Below are 18813 nucleotides of genomic sequence, written 5' to 3'. Positions count from 1 at the left end.
TTGTGAATCAGGTACCTGTGTAAATGAGCACCACAGCATTTATTTTATTATTTTAATCAGGTGCTGGTGACAGGCATTGCTGCTCTCCCGGTCTCCGCAAGGCAGAGTAAACAGCTAGGGCCAGAAGAAGTCTTTTACTGAGTTATTTTTTTGTCTGCATTACTCAAAACAAAGATTTACAACCACTGAGTGGAAAATAAATACTGTAACAGCAATGGGGCTTCAAATGGAAAACATGCTTATGGTTCTAATTGTTTTCATGTTGACTGGTTCAAACAACAGTTATTTTAAAAAGAACCACAAACATCAGGGAATAAATCCTCTTAAATCAAGAGCTACTGGTTGCCTCTGCTCTGGAGAGGAGAGAATATTTTTACATCTATTGTGATGAGGGTTTTTTTTTTTTTTTTTTTTAAACATGCTAGAATACCACTTTCCTGAAATAAAAATGTTCTTTTGGATTTTGTATGATGAAGTTTTCATGTCTTCTAACATTAACTGAGAGGGAACAAAACAGCAGATAATAAAGGGAACATTCTCCTAATCATCAGAATCACACAAAAACTGCAGCTGGGGATATCACCAAATATAGCATCAAATTATTCTTCAGTACAGATAGCGCTCACAGCCGAAGAAGACGATGTAGATAAGATTTTTTTTTTTACTTTGCGTTTTGCTTTTGCAGCTGACTATATTATCCTCATTTCTGACTCTTCAACTAAAGTGATTTTACAGAACAGCAATGAATTTAAAGGTACAGTACAGTTTGCAGTAATGACAGTTTTCAACAAAAGTTACAATGCTGTTTACAACCCTTCAGTGTAACTTTTAATTCAGTGCTAAATTTCACGGTGAAGCTTATGATGCTCTTATGCTTGCAAAGTGTACATAGAACCAACATTCTAATCTCTATAAGACTGCCAAAACAGACAATTAGGCACTCTCTCATCCACTGAGTATTTAAGGCAGCCAGGATTAGCCTTGTACCTGGGCTCACCGAAGAAGCATTTTTTATTCTATTATTTTTATAGTTGAAGGAAGCTTCCAGTAGATAGCACAGCTCCGTCCTTATTGTCATACATGCTGGCAGTAATGACCTCACTACCCTGAAATGACTAGACTTACATGCTGACATAAGGCCAGACCTAGGGCCTGCCGCAGAGATTTACAGAAATCATATATTCACGCAAATCTCTGATGTTTAATGATCTGAGCATGTGCAGCAACTGTGCATGTGCAGATCTGGCCCTGCCCCGTTAGTCACTGTGTCCCAAAAGCCGCGGCATGATTTACATGCTGCTTTCATTTGGGGGCAGTGACGGGGAGCATTCCAGAAAAGGGGGGTGGTGGGCTTGTTTTCTGGGTGTGCCGAAGCCAGTGTCTTGGATGCAGCATTACTGGCCCCGGAAACGTGATCTTGCCGGACATCCTGAGTAACCTGAGGGTGACTCAGATGTCCGATGTTCAAGCAGGGATCCAATGCTGCATCATTGGACGCAGCCATTGGAACACAGAAGCCTGCAGTGGATGTCTTTTTACTTAAGACGCCTCCTGTGGCTTTTTCATAATATAGCACAGCCGCCGCGGTGCCGCTAATCAGATCCTTAAGCAGGATCCTTGTAACTTGGGTCACCTCATTTCTAGTTGTTGAATACTCCAGGAGGAAAATAAAATAAGCACTCGCGAATATTGTCAGTACAGTTAAAGGTTTAATTGCATTTCACAAAGAGATTACATTTAGGTGTGTGTATAGGGAAAACAGTATTGGCTATATTTCCTAATGGTCTCCAGGATGGTAAATGGAGCAAAGCAGGCAGTAATGGTCTCCAGGATGGTAAATGGAGCATAGCAACCACTCAGATTCTGTCTATCATTTTCTAGAATGCAATAGACAAATGATAGACAGAATCTGATTGGTTGCTATGGGAAACACCTCCACTTTTCATTTTTAGAAACTTTAGTAAATCTGTCCCTGGAATTCCAATTGTGTTCAAGTACTGGAAGTGAATATGATATTGGCTGTACTGTCTGACTAGACTTTTTGATTGGATGGAGAAAATGGAGAGAAAACTGAGTATACACTTAGTAAAGCATCTAATTACCAGTGTAGATGTTGCTTGGTTTGAATGAAACCATCCTGCCTTTTTGATAAAGCCGCTGTTAGCGGTGAAATGCGTTAAAGGGAACACGACTGTTCAATTTGTGCACTCCCACATCTCTGGAGCTGTTGTTTGCTGTCCCGTGGAGCCGGTCACACCGGCGCCGCTACTCCGCATTGTCGGTTAGCTGACACTCCTGATGTGATCCGCTCGCCTTGTGCGGTGCAGGATTTCCTCTCTACAACACAGCAGATTTTGGCTGTGAGGACGCAGCTCATACTGGTGTGGCACGGACATATCCACAGGAGGGGACGGGTCCTAGCACTGACCGCAGGGCTATTATACAGCTGGTAGGAACAGCGATCCCACTGTGCTGCCGGAGGATATATCCATTGCGGCAGGGACATATCTGTCTACCTGAAGAAACGCTGTGGGTATGTGCAATATTTGTGGACATTTCGTCAGCTAACAACAGCCATCATTTGTCTTGCTTCATTTATCTAGCAAAGCCACCACTGCTTTATTCAGAGTGTGGCCCATAAGCATATAACAAATATCTTCTTTCTATTGCCAAACATTACGGTCTACTAGTGACTTTATTTTTATGTAAGAGGGACTATTCAGTCATTTTTATCCACAACATATTTGTTATTTTTTATTGTATCCATTGGTATTGTTACATTGTGTATTTATGTTAGCAGTGTACCATGCTATTCCAGACATTAACCTTTTAGTAGACTGGAGGTATATTATTGTGTATTACTGTTTATAAAATAGTGATTTATTATACTTCTTTTGATTCCTTGTGTGTTTGTGCAGCGCGTTCCACCTATATTTATTCCTGGTTTGAATTAAGTAGAGATGTGCGGGTTTGGTTTTATTCGGTTCTTATCTCCAAATTAGTTCAGATTAGTTTGGATTTCTTTTATTGGCTATCCAAAACACGTGACAGCTGGGTAGCCAATATGATGCCATTTTTGAGATCCGAACATATCCGAATAAATCCGAGTAAAACCGAACCACACATCTCTAGAATTAAGTTTTGAGATTCCACAACTGGGACAGGCTACCTAAAACCGTTATTCAATAAAATGTGGCCTACACACTTTTCTTCAAAGTTTCACTGAAACTGGGTTAGGGTATAGTATATACAGACCTTACTCAGAGGGCACAATGCAGATGATAAAATAAGTAGTCTCCTAATTATCAGAAGAACACACAAACTGCAGCTGGAGACATTACCAAATATAGTATCACATTATTCTTCAGTATAGATAGCGCTCATATCCCATCCAGCTGAATCCTTTTTTTTTAAATTCAGCTGACGATATTATTCTGATTTCTGACCCTTTCTACTTAGCAATTTTACAGTGCTACATAATATATAATTATACAGTTTTCAATGGTGATAGGTTGTAGAAAGACGACAACACTGTTCACAAAACATCTATCAATAGAACTATAAAATCAGGTACATACAGTAGCTCATGGCCCTGGCTGCAATATCCTATTAGTCATCCATAGTGCTCAGTAACATTTATTTATTACCAGTTATTTATATAGCACACATATTCCACAACGCTTTACAGAGAATACATAACCATTCACATCAGTCACTGCCCCAGTGGAGCTTACACTGTATATTCCCTATGACATGCTCACACACATACACACTATGGTAAATTTTTGTGGGAAGCCAATTAACCTACCAGTATATTTTTGGAGTGTGGGAGGAAACCGGAGTACCCGCAAGCACAGGGAGAATATACAAACTCCACACAGGTCCATAGTGGGAAACGAACCCATGACCTCAGTGATGTGAGGCAGTAACACTAACCATTACACCGTCTGTGCTGCATAACATGTCCTATGAATACAGATGAAACATACCAGTTATTCATTTCAATGAAGTGGGTACATGCAAGTGCATACAATCTACAAACAGCATCTACAACAAATGTTCTTCTCCCAGGTGGTGGTGACCCCCTGCCCTCTGCATGCCATTGTGTGTACAGCGCTGCCTAAGGGGCAGATGTATTAAGCTCCGGAACTTAGAGCGTGCTAAAACTACCAATCAATCATCTCCTAAGGGTCATTTCTCAAACACAGCCAGGACACATGACGGGAGCTGAGTGGCTGGTTGTTTATCACTTTCTAATTTATCACTTTCTAGAGCTTAGTACATCTCCCCCAAATGAGAGTTTTCAGTTACGATCTAGTTCTTCCATAAGTGTTTGATGAGTACTCTGTATCTCCACACTTGCATGTGCTCTATTTCAAACCATGCGCAGTGTGAAATCCAACAAGATGCCCCTTGGAAACAGGCATATGTTCAACACTGCATCAGCCCCGAGTTGGGAACTATGACAAAATAATAATGCTTTAATGTATAAAAACAAGGAGAACATCTTTTGTGACAGTCAGTGTTAAGATTCACTCCACCTGTTTGTGGAACGACGCAGACTTTAATAGAAATTATTTAAGATATAACTTCTCATGTGAATCACAAAAGTGCAACTATGCTAATGAAAGCAGGCCTGGAAAGCGGGAGGGTCCCTGGCGCTGTGTGATGGGGAAACCTCAATAAAGGTCTGGAGATGTAAAATATCACAATAAAAGAATTTCTATTTAAACATTAAGAACTCAGACGTAAATAGCACAGAACAGCAGACACTTACACAAACTTAAAAGTCATGCAACGAGGCAGCAATTTGCACTAGAATATCTAAGAGAAACAAACACAATGACATTTAATTCTTCTAAGTGAAACCAGACTCCATAAAAAACGCCATGGAATCACTGAAGGTTGACGCTATAATAAGCAACAGAAGTATATAGTTCAGCCGATTATTTTTTTTCTCCAGCTCTGTGCTGAGATTCCAGGGGCTTAGCACGTTATAGTACTGTTCGACAGACATATGATTAACCAGTTCCATGCCATAGCTTTGGAAAAGCAGTTGACATATATTAATACAAAAATTTTATGAAGCCTCCACCAGTAACAAAATATGTTACTGATCCGTTAAGTAGAAGTTTTTTTTAAAGCTACTAGTTTTTTTTAAAGCTGCACTACCAACGAGAAAGTGTATTACTAGCGAACATTCTCTCCTTAGCTGGCTCCCCATCTTGTCTAGGTAAATCCCCATTACAAGCACCTGTTTAAGCTTATGAACTGATTGAGTAACATGTATTTTGCATATCCCTAGAAATAAGGGCAGCTAGTTCTGTACTATAGAAGTGGCAATATAATTAAGCTAACATCTTTGAAAGTGATGTGATCACGAGGACTAATCACAAGCTGCAGTCTCTTGGTCCTCCAGACTCCCATTCAGTTATCAAATGTAGGAAATAAATAAAGAGCCTAACTAGTGAAATGGTAGCCTACAGGCTTTTAGGAGCTTCATAAATTGGTGAAGACCACAGTCCTCATTGAGGTCCAAATTTATCAATGAGTAATATTCTTGATATCACTCATTACTAATCTTAAATGGTGCTCCAACAAATCAGCTCCTAACTGTCATTTTGCAAACACATGACAGTTAGGAGCTGATTGGTTGGAGCACCATTTAAGATTAGTAACAAGTGATAACAGAATATTACTCGTTGATAAATCTGGGCTCTGAAAATGAAGAGGATTGGAGTACTTAACTCTACATGAAATATATCTCCTGCAGCCAGCCTTCATTAATTATCCTTGATAATAAAAAGGTGCCTTATTCATGCGGAAACAGCCTTTGCTGGTGGCTATGCTGCCCGGAGGCAAGGGGGACAACAGACATGTCATTTCATCTGCCCTGAGTTCCGAACACTACTTCTCCGAGCATGCACGGGGCTCTGTCTGGGTGGATCAGTGCAGATAGCCAGTGAGATTTCAATTAGCAATGCCCAAAAAGATTCTCATCAGTAATAGTTATGATAATATGGCCATTTGTAGCAGTACTGCCTAGTAGTAAAAATTAATACCAAATGACATGCCCACTAGTTGCAATGTGCCCATCAAGTGACATGCCCACTACTCATGGCAGTTGAATTTACATGATGAGTATAAGTACCGACTCTATGCTACTGTCTTCCCCACCACTGCTCTCCCATGTCTTCTGAGTTCTGTAGTGGTCACTCATTTATAGCAACGCTCCCCGTTTCCGGGAACGCTGCTCAGGAACACCCCCGCACCATCTCCTAAACGCTGCAGCCTGTTAATCAGGCTGCGGCTGTGAGGCTCTGTGATTGAACTCACAGATGTAGGGGCGCACATGCACAGTACACCTCCAGCACATGCGCGGTCTTCCCACCATCGGAGATGTACGCTAACCATCGGGTTAGCGTACATCTCTGAATCAGGCCCAATGTACTAAACACACTTTTAACTGAAGCTAATTTTTTTTATACATACAACTTGTTTTAGATTACTGTAATAACTTTTGTACATACATAAAATGTCAAATAGTGAATTCACTGAATTTTACTTCTGACTAGCTGTATTATTTATCTTATTTTCAGTCAGTTGCATTGCAGTATTGTGTCCACACTTTTAGATAGTTGTAAAATTACAACATTCAGTTACAGGAAGAGAACAACGTTTTGCAATATCTAAATGGAAGTCACAATTTAAAGATATTGTGAAAGGAACACAATTTTCTTTTAGCATAAATGAATCCTGGTAATCTTAGTATCACATAAAACAAACGAATCAAATTCTGGCTCACTGCAAACCCTTACAAAAGAGCTCAAGTTGTATTATCCTACCTGACTGTACATTGGTTGGTTAGAAGAATTGTGATGTCCTAGTGTCTTCTTGGAACCAGCAGTATTGCAGATCATCTTGAAATGTTTAGTTTTGTAAAACTGCTGGTGTCAATGTAATAAGACTGTCATCAAGAACACGATAGGGTTTGGCGCCTCAGGTGTGTCTTGTGTGATGAAAGTTTCCCACGCGTTGTCATTTCTTGAACACAACTGTATTAATGCCAAGGTTGGGTGGTGCTACAGATCTACAGTATAGATATGATACTACACATTTCTACACTTAGTGACCTTAATAAAGAAACAAGTGTTACCCAAGTCTTCTGTCACAAGCCTTAGGCTTAAAGAGGAAGTACAGCCTAAAGTAAAATAGCCTTAACTCTCAAGATAGCTGTTTTACCGAGAAACTTATTTCTAAACATTGCCACACTACTCTCCTGTGAAATACATTATTCTGAGGGTGTATATAGTACTGCCTAGCCAGCCATGTGCACTTCACTGTTCTACCTGGATATGAGTTCAAGGTGTCCAGAATGTATTCAAAATGGCAAAAAAATATCCATTGTTAAGACCTGAGCATAGTTATACTTCACTTTCAAAGAGATATTTTATCAAAGTAAGCAAGCACTAAGAATGCAGGATGGACATTTCTAGCATGTTCCTGCTCATGTGCTGTTTTATAATAATAAAAATAATTTTATTATTTATATAGCACTTTTCTCCTAAAGGACTCAAAGTGCTTTACGTTTGCCTTTACAGTACAAAATACAAAATAAGCTTAAACAAGGGACATTAGTGAAATGTTTGGGTGAAGAGGTAAGTCTTGAGTCTATTTTTGAAGGATTCTAGAGTGGAGGCCTCTCGAACTGTGCGGGGAAGTGAGTTCCATAAGGTTGGAGCTACAAAACTGAAACCTCGACCCCCAGATGAATTTCTGGAGATTCTAGGTACTGTTAATAGTCCTTTGTCAATGGATTGCAGTAATCGAGTGGGACAGTAAGGAATCAGAAGCTGCTTTAGGTACCTTGGGCCATGGTCATGTAGGGCTTTGTAAGTTAGTAATCCAATCTTGAAAACAATTTGCCATCTGACAGACAGCCAGTGAAGGGAGTAGAGAGTGGGTGTTATGTGGCTGGAATGGGGCTGGTTGGTTAATAACCTGGCAGCTGCGTTTTGTACCATCTGCAAGCGGTGCAATTCTTTTGCTGGTAGTCCAAGGTAGAGGGCGTTGCAGTAGTCTAGGCGTGATGATATAAATGCATGTATGACTTAGGGCAGATCTTTTGAGGGAATTAAGTGCTTGAATCTGGCAATGTTCCTCAGATGAAATAATGAGGATTTCATTGTGGCTGATACCTGATGTTTAAGTGTCAAGCCACTATCCAGGACAACACCAAGACTCCACATATGTTCAGTGTTTTGTAATTCTGATCCCCCATGCATAAGTCCTGTTGTTTGACTATGCTATAGCCCTGACTTGTGACCTATCATAAGGACCTCTGGGCCTGATTCAGAGCCGCTCGTAAGCGGCCGCTCGTTCGCTCCGAGTGATGTTCGCACATCTGCCCATGCGTATGGGTCGTAATGTGCATGCGCCAACCAGTCATTGTGGTTGGAAATTGTGCACTCGCAAAACAGCGAGGGCCTGCTAATTTGAGTGACAGAATGAGGCGTTTGTGGGTGGTAACAGGGGAAGGTGCTTGAAAACGGGGAGTGGAGATCCAAACGCAGGCGTGCCAAACGGTCAAAACGGGCGTTTAATGGGTGTGCATAATTAATAAAGCAGCATCATCGACCACGTCACTTCACATCACGTCTTTTAGCCTGAATTGCTCGCAGTGATTGCGGGAAGTAAAACCTACCACAAGCACTGCGAGCAGTTCAGAAGCCTTTCGATGTACTCGATTAATCTAATAAATAGAGGAGATGACGTATGATGCAAACGGCCAGGGGGCATCTTTACAATATAGCGAGCGCATGTTTCGTTCGCTCGCTCAGACATAGAGGCGTCAACAGACCGCAAAGAGCGAGCGATCAATTTAAATAGCCGGCCCCTTTTTCTGAACGACCATTCATAAATAGCGTCCGGCTCTGAATCAGGCCCTCTGTTTTATTAGGGTTCAGTCGCAGCCAACTGGCACTCATCCACTCTTGAAGCTCAGCTAGCAGCTATTTAGGGTTGTTATGGGGTCCTTTGTACCTGGAGCAAAGGACAGGTACAGTTGTGTATCATCTGCATAGCAGTGGTAGACCAGGCCATGACGTCTGATTATTTCACCCAATGGTAGCATGAATACTGCAAAAAGCAAGGGAGATAGTATAGAACCCTGTGGGACACCGCATGGAAGTGGCACTGGTGATGAAGAGTTTACTCCAGAAGAAACTTTCTGTGACCTGCCGGTCAGAAATTATTGGAACCAGCTAAGGACTGTGCCATCCAGTCCACAGAAATTGTTCAAGCGCTCAATTAGAATCCCGTGGTCCACTATATCAAATGCTGCTGAGAGATCCAGAAGGATTAAGATTGAACAATCACCTCTGTCTCTTGCCATCAGAAGATCATTAAGCACACATACCAGAGCTGTTTCAGTGCTATGTCTTCTCCTGAATCCTGACTGGAATGGATCATAAATATCATGGGTAGACAGGCGGGTTTCCAGTTGCATTGCCACCACTTTCTCAATGACCTTTCCTAGAAAAGGAAGGTTTGATACTGGTCTATAGTTGGTCATGCAGTCGGGGTGTAAATTAGTTTTTTAAGAAGTGGTCTAACAATTGCTTCCTTTAGTTGTTCTGGAAAAATGCTTGTTTGCAAAGAGCATTGAACTATTTTTGCAATTACAGGACCAATCATGTCCATACACCCTTTAAGAAACTTGGTTGAGGCAGGGTCCAGATCACAGGTGGTGGGTCGCAACATTCTGATAATTTTGGCAATGTCTTTTACATCCATTATGTCAAAGCTGTTCCAGGGAGACAGGTGGCTTACCTTGGCAGGCTTGGTAGTTTGGCAATCCTTTGATGGCACTGTGGGGATTCCAGCCCGGATGGAGGATACTTTATCTGTAAAGAATTTTGCAAACTCATTGCATCTTGACTGGGAGAGGGTTTCAACAAGCTGCAGGCATGCTGGTTTGCAAAGCATCTCCACTGTACGAAAAAGCTGAGCTGGCCTGTTGTTTGCTGCCTTGATCTCATTTGAAAGGAACTCTGTTTTCATACGGGTGATTGTTGATTGATATTGTCTAATATGTTTGATTAGTATTAACTTATCCTTTACCAGGTTATTCTTCTTTCATCGTCTTTCAAGTCTACGCCCCCTTTTCTTGAGTTCACTAACGCTATTGTCAAACCAAGGGGCTTGACGGTGTGGTTTGCGGGGTCGTATACGCACAGGGGTGATAATATCCATTGCAGCTGTCACATCTCTGTTATAGTAATGGACTAGAGAACAAGGATCTTCACAGGCCCCCATTACCGCAGAAAGATCCAGGTTTGCTGCAAGAGCCTGGGGGGTCATGCCTCTCCTTGGACGATAACTTGTCAACTCCATGGGTAAAGTTCTATTTTGAGGGTTTGCAACTGAGAAGCGAATTGAGTGGTGGTCTGACCACGTGACTGGGTTTATATTTAGGTCAGAGACTTCTAATCCAATCTGGAAGACAAGATCAAGAGTGTGACCACTTATATGAGTAGCTGAAGGAATGACTTGTGTGAGGCCCAGAGCATTCACTGTGCACAGGAGATCTTGGCCATGGTGAGAGAGCACATCAACAACCCATGCACTGAAATCCCCAAGGATCAGCCATCTTTGATGCTCCAGAACTAGTCCAGCAACAATATCTACACATTCTTGTAGAAATATCTTTCCATCTGCAGGGGGGCGGTAAATGAGAAGTACTCTGAATCCTTAGTCTGCAGAACTCCGAGCAGCAATGCACTCAAATGAGTGAGTAATTTCCGTTGGGTGGACCATAAGTTTAAGTACTTTTTTAAAGCAGATTGCCACTCCCCCTCCCCTGCGGTTAAGTCTTGGGTTGTGAATGACATAGTAATTTGTTGGAACTGCAGCTTCCAAAATAGAGCTGCATTTTCGTCTAGCCAAGTCTCTGTAATACAGGCAAGATCTGAAGATTCAATAAGGTCAGCAATTGTAGCAGTCTTGTATCTTATAGATCTGGCATTACAAAGGACGGACCTAATTGAGCATACCAGAGGGCCTGTAGTTTTCTTTATATTGAGTGTGGGGGCTCTGGGGATGTCAGTCACAGAGTGAGAGTTTACAGGTCTGTTCTTGCAAGCACAGGGCCGTTTGATAGGTACCACATCTATTTGTCTCCTAAATGAAACTGGTGAACCTGAAGGCAAGGAGCTTACATGGTTACATCGGATAAGAGACTTTCGTCCTCGCTTCCCATGACTTCCCCGTTGATTTTTTTGAAAAAGCCAAAGGATTTAAGAATGGAAGCCTGTGCTGCTCGTGGTGGGTGGAGTGAAAGCATGTTTTGAAGTGCCTATTAAAACAGACTGCTATATTGGCCTTTGTATTGGGCAACAGATCAGGATTAATTTACATCAGTTTCACTTTAGATGTGACATCCAGGACTAACAGAATTGGATAGCCCGTGGTCTATGCTACATCCATACTGTAGTTGCTGTGACTTCAAACTGCCAATGTCGGGCACAGGAAAATGCTTATACAAAGGGCACTGTATGCCTGGCCTCTCAAAGGTAAGGACACTGCAAGAAAATGTGCATGTTAGAAACATCCAGTCAGGGGCGGGCCCTCAAGCTGTTGTTGAACTACAAATCCCTGCATGCCTTGCAACAGTTTTAGCATGGCCAAATAGCAAAACTGTGGCAGGGCATGCTTACTGTCCACCCCTTAGTGTATCTAACCAATTATTAAAAAGAGAGTACAGAATTTGGGTCAAACACATCCACATTCACTTCTTCCATCCAGCCGCGGCTAATGCAAGGATCTGCCTTTAGATGCTGATAATTATCCATGCATCTGCAAGTGAGAGGCCAGCACACCAACTGTTTTTATGTCCACAACCATCATGATAGTATCAGGACTTACACAAACCTCATGCTGGGTGCATAAGATCTATCTGAAAGCTCAGTATGAAAGTTTCCTTTAGCGCCTTTATCTCGGAGTGTGTTGCCTGATTGGGGGGTGTGGCCATGGGCGGGGTAAAAAAGGGGTAAAAAGGGTATAATGAAAACTAATTACCCATTGCGGGGCCACAAAGTGGCCCGCACGCTGCACAGGGGGGTTGGGGCAAAGTTTGACCGGGGGGGGGGGAGTTCACTTGTAAGGGGGGGAGCCATTTGTATTTGGGGGGGTAGCACCATTTGCCTTAAACTTACATTGAGAAGGCAGACGGGTACCTCCTCCTGCTGCTCTGAGCCTATCCCCTACACACCATGATCACTCCCAGAATGCCACGCGCGATGTCATGCGTTGTGACGTCAATACGCCCGGCATTCTGGGAGACAGTGGGATGAAACAACAGTACATCATGGCGCTGTTGCAGTTTATTACTGTCTTAGTAATAAACTACAACGGCACCATGATGTGCAGTTGTTCCCTGCACATCAAACAACGGTGGACAAAAGTGGGCACCGCAGCAGGCAGGTGCCGTCAGATTAGATGGCGACAGTGGGGTGACTGCGGCCTTGCCCTCAGGCCACAGCACACCGGGCAGTAGCCCTGCTTGCCCGCCCCCAGAACCACCAGTGCCTCCCAGTTGCCACCCAGAAATGCCCATTTCCCATATAGTGCGGCTATCTACAGCGTATGCGCAGTTTGCAGATATCCACAAGATCTGTCTGCATTTGGACTCATTATCAGGCAATAAGTTATAAAATATGTCCTTTTAGTCAATTCTATACACTTAAGAAAACTAAGAAGTCCTCAGAGGTGAAGATAATGTAATGTAATGTCAGAACTATAGAAAGGGAGAGCATCAGTATATCTATGGGTATATTCTGATGCTCTCCCTATTCACAGAAGTAAAGGTATTTAAATCACTAGTACTGTATATGCAAGTCTTCAAGGAGTTGAGAGTTTAACACCACTTATAAAGAATGGATTTAATTCATACTTGTATGTTGTAAGGTGATATTCTCAAGCATGTAGAAATAAGCAGCTTTGAAGTAAATGTATTTTGATTAAAAAAGAAAACGTATGTCACACTGGCACAACCATAGCTCTCAATTTGAAAGAATAAACAGCCAGTTTCAACTTGTACTGATTCCAGTAGCCATAATCCATCAAACTGCCAATTACCCAAACATGTTGGAAAGCATGAAATGAGACTCGCTGATGTCTGAGCTGCTTGGACAAATACCTCCACGCAGCCTTTAGGTTGTGTGTTCCGTCCCCAGTCATGGAATGTTTTCATTCCTAATTTTAAATGTCCAGATGTTTCCACAGATCCGTTTTTTCAGAGATGAGCTTGGACTCGCTCTGTTATTTTATTTTGTGTATTTTGATGCTGTCATTTTTTCCATTCATTGGGACATCTTTGGCATTTACAATAAAAGCTGATAACATACTTGCTACATAAAAAGATGGCTATAGACCTGTGTTTTTTTGCTTATGTAATAATTTTTGAAGGCAATTAGAGTTTAGGTAATATAGGGCTTACTTTAAGAATGATTTTGAGCTTTAAAAGCATTGGTACATCCACTTCTGATCAGCATTATAAACCAATTGATAGCTGCTGCATCAAAGTAATGAATCCATTTAATGTGCGTTAATAGTATTGCACACTGCTACTCTCTTATGGCCTGATTTAGGGATGGGCGTAATGCCGATATTTAAGTAGTTGAGTGATTATCGGTTGTCTGCACATGCGTTTGAGTTACATGAGTCAAATTCCATTACTGTTATTGCTCGCATTGAAGACTTATTCACAAAGTTATTGACAGGCCGGGACCATTTGTGGGCGGCAACGATGGGAGGAGGTGGCGACTGAAACGCAGAAGTGTTGCAACCATTTTGGGGGCGTGTCTTCCTACGACTGCGATCCCGTATGCAGTAACAATGGCTCTGGTTTTTGGCTGCCATTCTGCGAGACCCTAGGGTTACTCCGATGCTGCGTCTTTGTGCTCAATCGCTTGGATTTCTGAAGCTGCCTGTTAGGCGTCTCAATGCAAATCCTGGCAACTGCGACATTTGCTTTTTTCGCACAACCACTGTGAACAAATTTGCAGCTGCGATGGTAAGAAGTCCACTGTACATGTCAATTTGCTGAATGGATGGGTTACTCCTATTTAGAGACAATATTTAGACACTTGCCCGGATTCTATACATGACAAAAAAACTGGTCACCCTGGAATTTAACCATATCACTAGTATCACTCAAACATGATCATAAACATAAAGCATCATGTTTTTATCTATAGCATGTCATTTCATATCTCATCAATGACCGATATATACTATACAAGCTATGTATATGGTAGCTGTAATTGAAATCTACAGTAAATGAAAGCACAACATTATTGGCAAACAAAAGGTGACAATATCCTGTATGTCCTTACAAATACTTTGAGTCATGGGCATAAGTACCTTAGGTGCAAGGGATGCAGCTGCTATGGGGCCCATCTTCCTTGTTAAAGTTACATGTGTTATGTACATTTTTCACCACTGGGTGGTACATAGGGGCCCTTACAAACTTTTGCTATGAGGCCTTCAAATACCTAGTTACGTCCCTGCTACGAATGCTGGATTATCGGTGAGGCAGTCGTCCTTGGGCCCCCACACACGGGGGGGGGGCAATATAGGGATGGACATGGACAGTCCCACCAGGTACCAGAGAGACTTGATCCCCAGTAGGCATCAGCGTTTGTGTGTTTTGCCACTTCTCGAGAACAGGTGTCCGGAGCACCTGTTCCTGGATGTGGAATGCAGAGCAGCTCCTGGCTCCCTTATCCAATGCTTAAGGGAGCCGACAGCTGCTCTGTTGCATTCAATAACCCTGATTGGTAGCTGCAAATTCAGCAAAGGACTGCAACAAGTGGGAGATGAGTACCAGTGGGGGCTCACCTTCAGTGCATACTGGTAGCACCGTGTGGCAAAATGTGCATACTAGGTGTACTGCTGATTTTGTTAGCCTATCAATCTGACATTGGACAATCTGTGCCGTCACATTTATAAAGTGAGGGCTACAAAGGTAAATTGCTTCAAACCAGTTGGCATGTTATAAATAGAGATGAGCGGTTAGGTTTTGGCTCGGATGTTCCTGCCAAGTTCGGATTTCAGAACAGGGTTATCTCTGCACAGATGTCTGTGAAAGATTACATTTTGCCTCTGAGATTCAAACTTGATGGGAAGATCATAGCCAAAACCAAACAACACATCTCTAGTTATAAATAGGGGTGAGCGGGTTCGGATTTCTGAAATCCGAACCCCCCCGAGCCCCCCCGATCCGAGTCCGATCCGAGTCAGGCTCGACTTTTCCCGCCTGACTCGGATCTGAAATCGAGGCAAAACGTCATCATCCCGCCTTCCGAGTCTCGCAGGTTTTGGATCCTATATAAGGTACCCGCGTCGGCGCCATTTTCTCACTCGGCTGTGGACAGTGAAGAGGGAGGGTGGGAGTTAGGGCTGTGTAGTGTAGTGTAGTGCTGCTGTTGTCCACTACTTCAAAGTCCATAGGGGCTGGCTGTGTTGTGCTGTGCTGCTGTTGTTAATAGGGGCTGTGTCCACTACTTCAAAGTCCATAGGGGCTGGCTGGACTGTGTTGTGCAGTCAGTTCTCCATAGGGGCTGTGTCCACTCCAAAGTCCTGTGCAGTGTCCCAGTCCTAAAGGAGTGCTGTAGTGTTGTCCAGGGGGTGCTCTGTCCATCAGGGGTGCTCCCCCCAAGTGCTAAAAAAATAATATATTTTCTGTGTTTGTGAATTGTGTGCGCAGTAGCCGCACGTGCATCAACAAAGTAGTGCCAAGCGTGCGCCTGTGTCATAAGTAAAGGGCCGGCTGGCTTGACCGTTAAAGGGTGCTGTAACCCCCGAAAGTACACTCCAGTCCAAACCAAAAAAAAATTATTTTCTGTGTTTGTGAATTGTGTGCGCAGTAGCCGCACGTGCATCAACAAAGTAGTGCCAAGCGTGCGCCTGTGTCATAAGTAAAGGGCCGGCTGGCTTGACCGTTAAGGGTGCTGTAACCCCCGAAAGTACACTCCAGTCCAAACCAAAAAAAAAATTATTTTCTGTGTTTGTGAATTGTGTGCGCAGTAGCCGCACGTGCATCAACAAAGTAGTGCCAAGCGTGCGCCTGTGTCATAAGTAAAGGGCCGGCTGGCTTGACCGTTAAGGGTGCTGTAACCCCCGAAAGTACACTCCAGTCCAAACCAAAAAAAAAATTATTTTCTGTGTTTGTGAATTGTGTGCGCAGTAGCCGCACGTGCATCAACAAAGTAGTGCCAAGCGTGCACCTGTGTCATAAGTAAAGGGCCGGCTGGCTTGACCGTTAAGGGTGCTGTAACCCCCGAAAGTACACTCCAGTCCAAACCAAAAAAAAAATTATTTTCTGTGTTTGTGAATTGTGTGCGCAGTAGCCGCACGTGCATCAACAAAGTAGTGCCAAGCGTGCGCCTGTGTCATAAGTAAAGGGCCGGCTGGCTTGACCGTTAAAGGGTGCTGTAACCCCCAAAGTACACTCCAGTCCAAACCAAAAAAAAAATTATTTTCTGTGTTTGTGAATTGTGTGCGCAGTAGCCGCACGTGCATCAACAAAGTAGTGCCAAGCGTGCGCCTGTGTCATAAGTAAAGGGCCGGCTGGCTTGACCGTTAAAGGGTGCTGTAACCCCCGAAAGTACACTCCAGTCCAAACCAAAAAAAAATTATTTTCTGTGTTTGTGAATTGTGTGCGCAGTAGCCGCACGTGCATCAACAAAGTAGTGCCAAGCGTGCACCTGTGTCATAAGTAAAGGGCCGGCTGGCTTGACCGTTAAGGGTGCTGTAACCCCCGAAAGTACACTCCAGTCCAAACCAAAAAAAAAATTATTTTCTGTGTTTGTGAATTGTGTGCGCAGTAGCCGCACGTGCATCAACAAGGTAGTGCCAAGCGTGCGCCTGTGTCATAAGTAAAGGGCCGGCTGGCTTGACCGTTAAAGGGTGCTGTAACCCCCAAAGTACACTCCAGTCCAAACCAAAAAAAAAATTATTTTCTGTGTTTGTGAATTGTGTGCGCAGTAGCCGCACGTGCATCAACAAAGTAGTGCCAAGCGTGCGCCTGTGTCATAAGTAAAGGGCCGGCTGGCTTGACCGTTAAAGGGTGCTGTAACCCCCGAAAGTACACTCCAGTCCAAACCAAAAAAAAAATATTTTCTGTGTTTGTGAATTGTGTGCGCAGTAGCCGCACGTGCATCAACAAAGTAGTGCCAAGCGTGCGCCTGTGTCATAAGTAAAGGGCCGGCTGGCTTGACCGTTAAAGGGTGCTGTAACCCCCGAAAGTACACTCCAGTCCAAACCAAAAAAAAATTATTTTCTGTGTTTGTGAATTGTGTGCGCAGTAGCCGCACGTGCATCAACAAAGTAGTGCCAAGCGTGCGCCTGTGTCATAAGTAAAGGGCCGGCTGGCTTGACCGTTAAAGGGTGCTGTAACCCCCAAAGTACACTCCAGTCCAAACCAAAAAAAAAATTATTTTCTGTGTTTGTGAATTGTGTGCGCAGTAGCCGCACGTGCATCAACAAAGTAGTGCCAAGCGTGCGCCTGTGTCATAAGTAAAGGGCCGGCTGGCTTGACCGTTAAAGGGTGCTGTAACCCCCGAAAGTACACTCCAGTCCAAACCAAAAAAAAATTATTTTCTGTGTTTGTGAATTGTGTGCGCAGTAGCCGCACGTGCATCAACAAAGTAGTGCCAAGCGTGCGCCTGTGTCATAAGTAAAGGGCCGGCTGGCTTGACCGTTAAAGGGTGCTGTAACCCCCGAAAGTACACTCCAGTCCAAACCAAAAAAAAATTATTTTCTGTGTTTGTGAATTGTGTGCGCAGTAGCCGCACGTGCATCAACAAAGTAGTGCCAAGCGTGCGCCTGTGTCATAAGTAAAGGGCCGGCTGGCTTGACCGTTAAGGGTGCTGTAACCCCCGAAAGTACACTCCAGTCCAAACCAAAAAAAAAATATTTTCTGTGTTTGTGAATTGTGTGCGCAGTAGCCGCACGTGCATCAACAAAGTAGTGCCAAGCGTGCGCCTGTGTCATAAGTAAAGGGCCGGCTGGCTTGACCGTTAAAGGGTGCTGTAACCCCCGAAAGTACACTCCAGTCCAAACCAAAAAAAAATTATTTTCTGTGTTTGTGAATTGTGTGCGCAGTAGCCGCACGTGCATCAACAAAGTAGTGCCAAGCGTGCGCCTGTGTCATAAGTAAAGGGCCGGCTGGCTTGACCGTTAAAGGGTGCTGTAACCCCCGAAAGTACACTCCAGTCCAAACCAAAAAAAAATTATTTTCTGTGTTTGTGAATTGTGTGCGCAGTAGCCGCACGTGCATCAACAAAGTAGTGCCAAGCGTGCGCCTGTGTCATAAGTAAAGGGCCGGCTGGCTTGACCGTTAAGGGTGCTGTAACACCCGAAAGTACACTCCAGTCCAAACCAAAAAAATAATTATTTTCTGTGTTTGTGAATTGTGTGCGCAGTAGCCGCACGTGCATCAACAAAGTAGTGCCAAGCGTGCGCCTGTGTCATAAGTAAAGGGCCGGCTGGCTTGACCGTTAAAGGGTGCTGTAACACCCGAAAGTACACTCCAGTCCAAACCAAAAAAAAAATTATTTTCTGTGTTTGTGAATTGTGTGCGCAGTAGCCGCACGTGCATCAACAAAGTAGTGCCAAGCGTGCGCCTGTGTCATAAGTAAAGGGCTGGCTGGCTTGACCGTTAAAGGGTGCTGTAACCCCCGAAAGTACACTCCAGTCCAAACCAAAAAAAAATTATTTTCTGTGTTTGTGAATTGTGTGCGCAGTAGC

At 43.4% G+C, this 18813-nt stretch overlaps 1 protein-coding gene across 8 annotated transcripts in view; it reads right to left on the bottom strand.

Moving 5' to 3' along the window:
- The window catches only part of KCNJ16 (potassium inwardly rectifying channel subfamily J member 16), a 272982-nt gene that overhangs the window by 10139 nt on the left and 244030 nt on the right, over positions 1-18813 (bottom strand). Inside the window, exons 1-2 of one of the 8 annotated variants that reach the window (XM_088472997.1) lie at positions 6846-7091; positions 3809-3966 (exon numbers count right to left, since the gene is read on the bottom strand). The exons of 4 other annotated variants lie outside the window; for them this stretch is intronic. The gene's annotated coding sequence lies outside the window, so the exon portion shown is untranslated. Of the gene's footprint in view, positions 1-3808; positions 3967-6845; positions 7092-18813 lie in introns of those variants that run through there. 3 more of the 8 variants (XM_088473027.1, XM_088472989.1, XM_088473005.1) reach the window with 3 other exon arrangements.

The sequence above is a fragment of the Taudactylus pleione genome, unplaced genomic scaffold, assembly GCF_031769625.1.
Source record: "Taudactylus pleione unplaced genomic scaffold, aTauple2 ptg000016l, whole genome shotgun sequence".
Taxonomy (NCBI): Eukaryota; Metazoa; Chordata; class Amphibia; order Anura; family Myobatrachidae; genus Taudactylus; species Taudactylus pleione.
The sequence above is the reverse complement of the archived record's forward strand: the minus strand, read 5'-3'. Positions and strand labels throughout refer to the sequence as shown.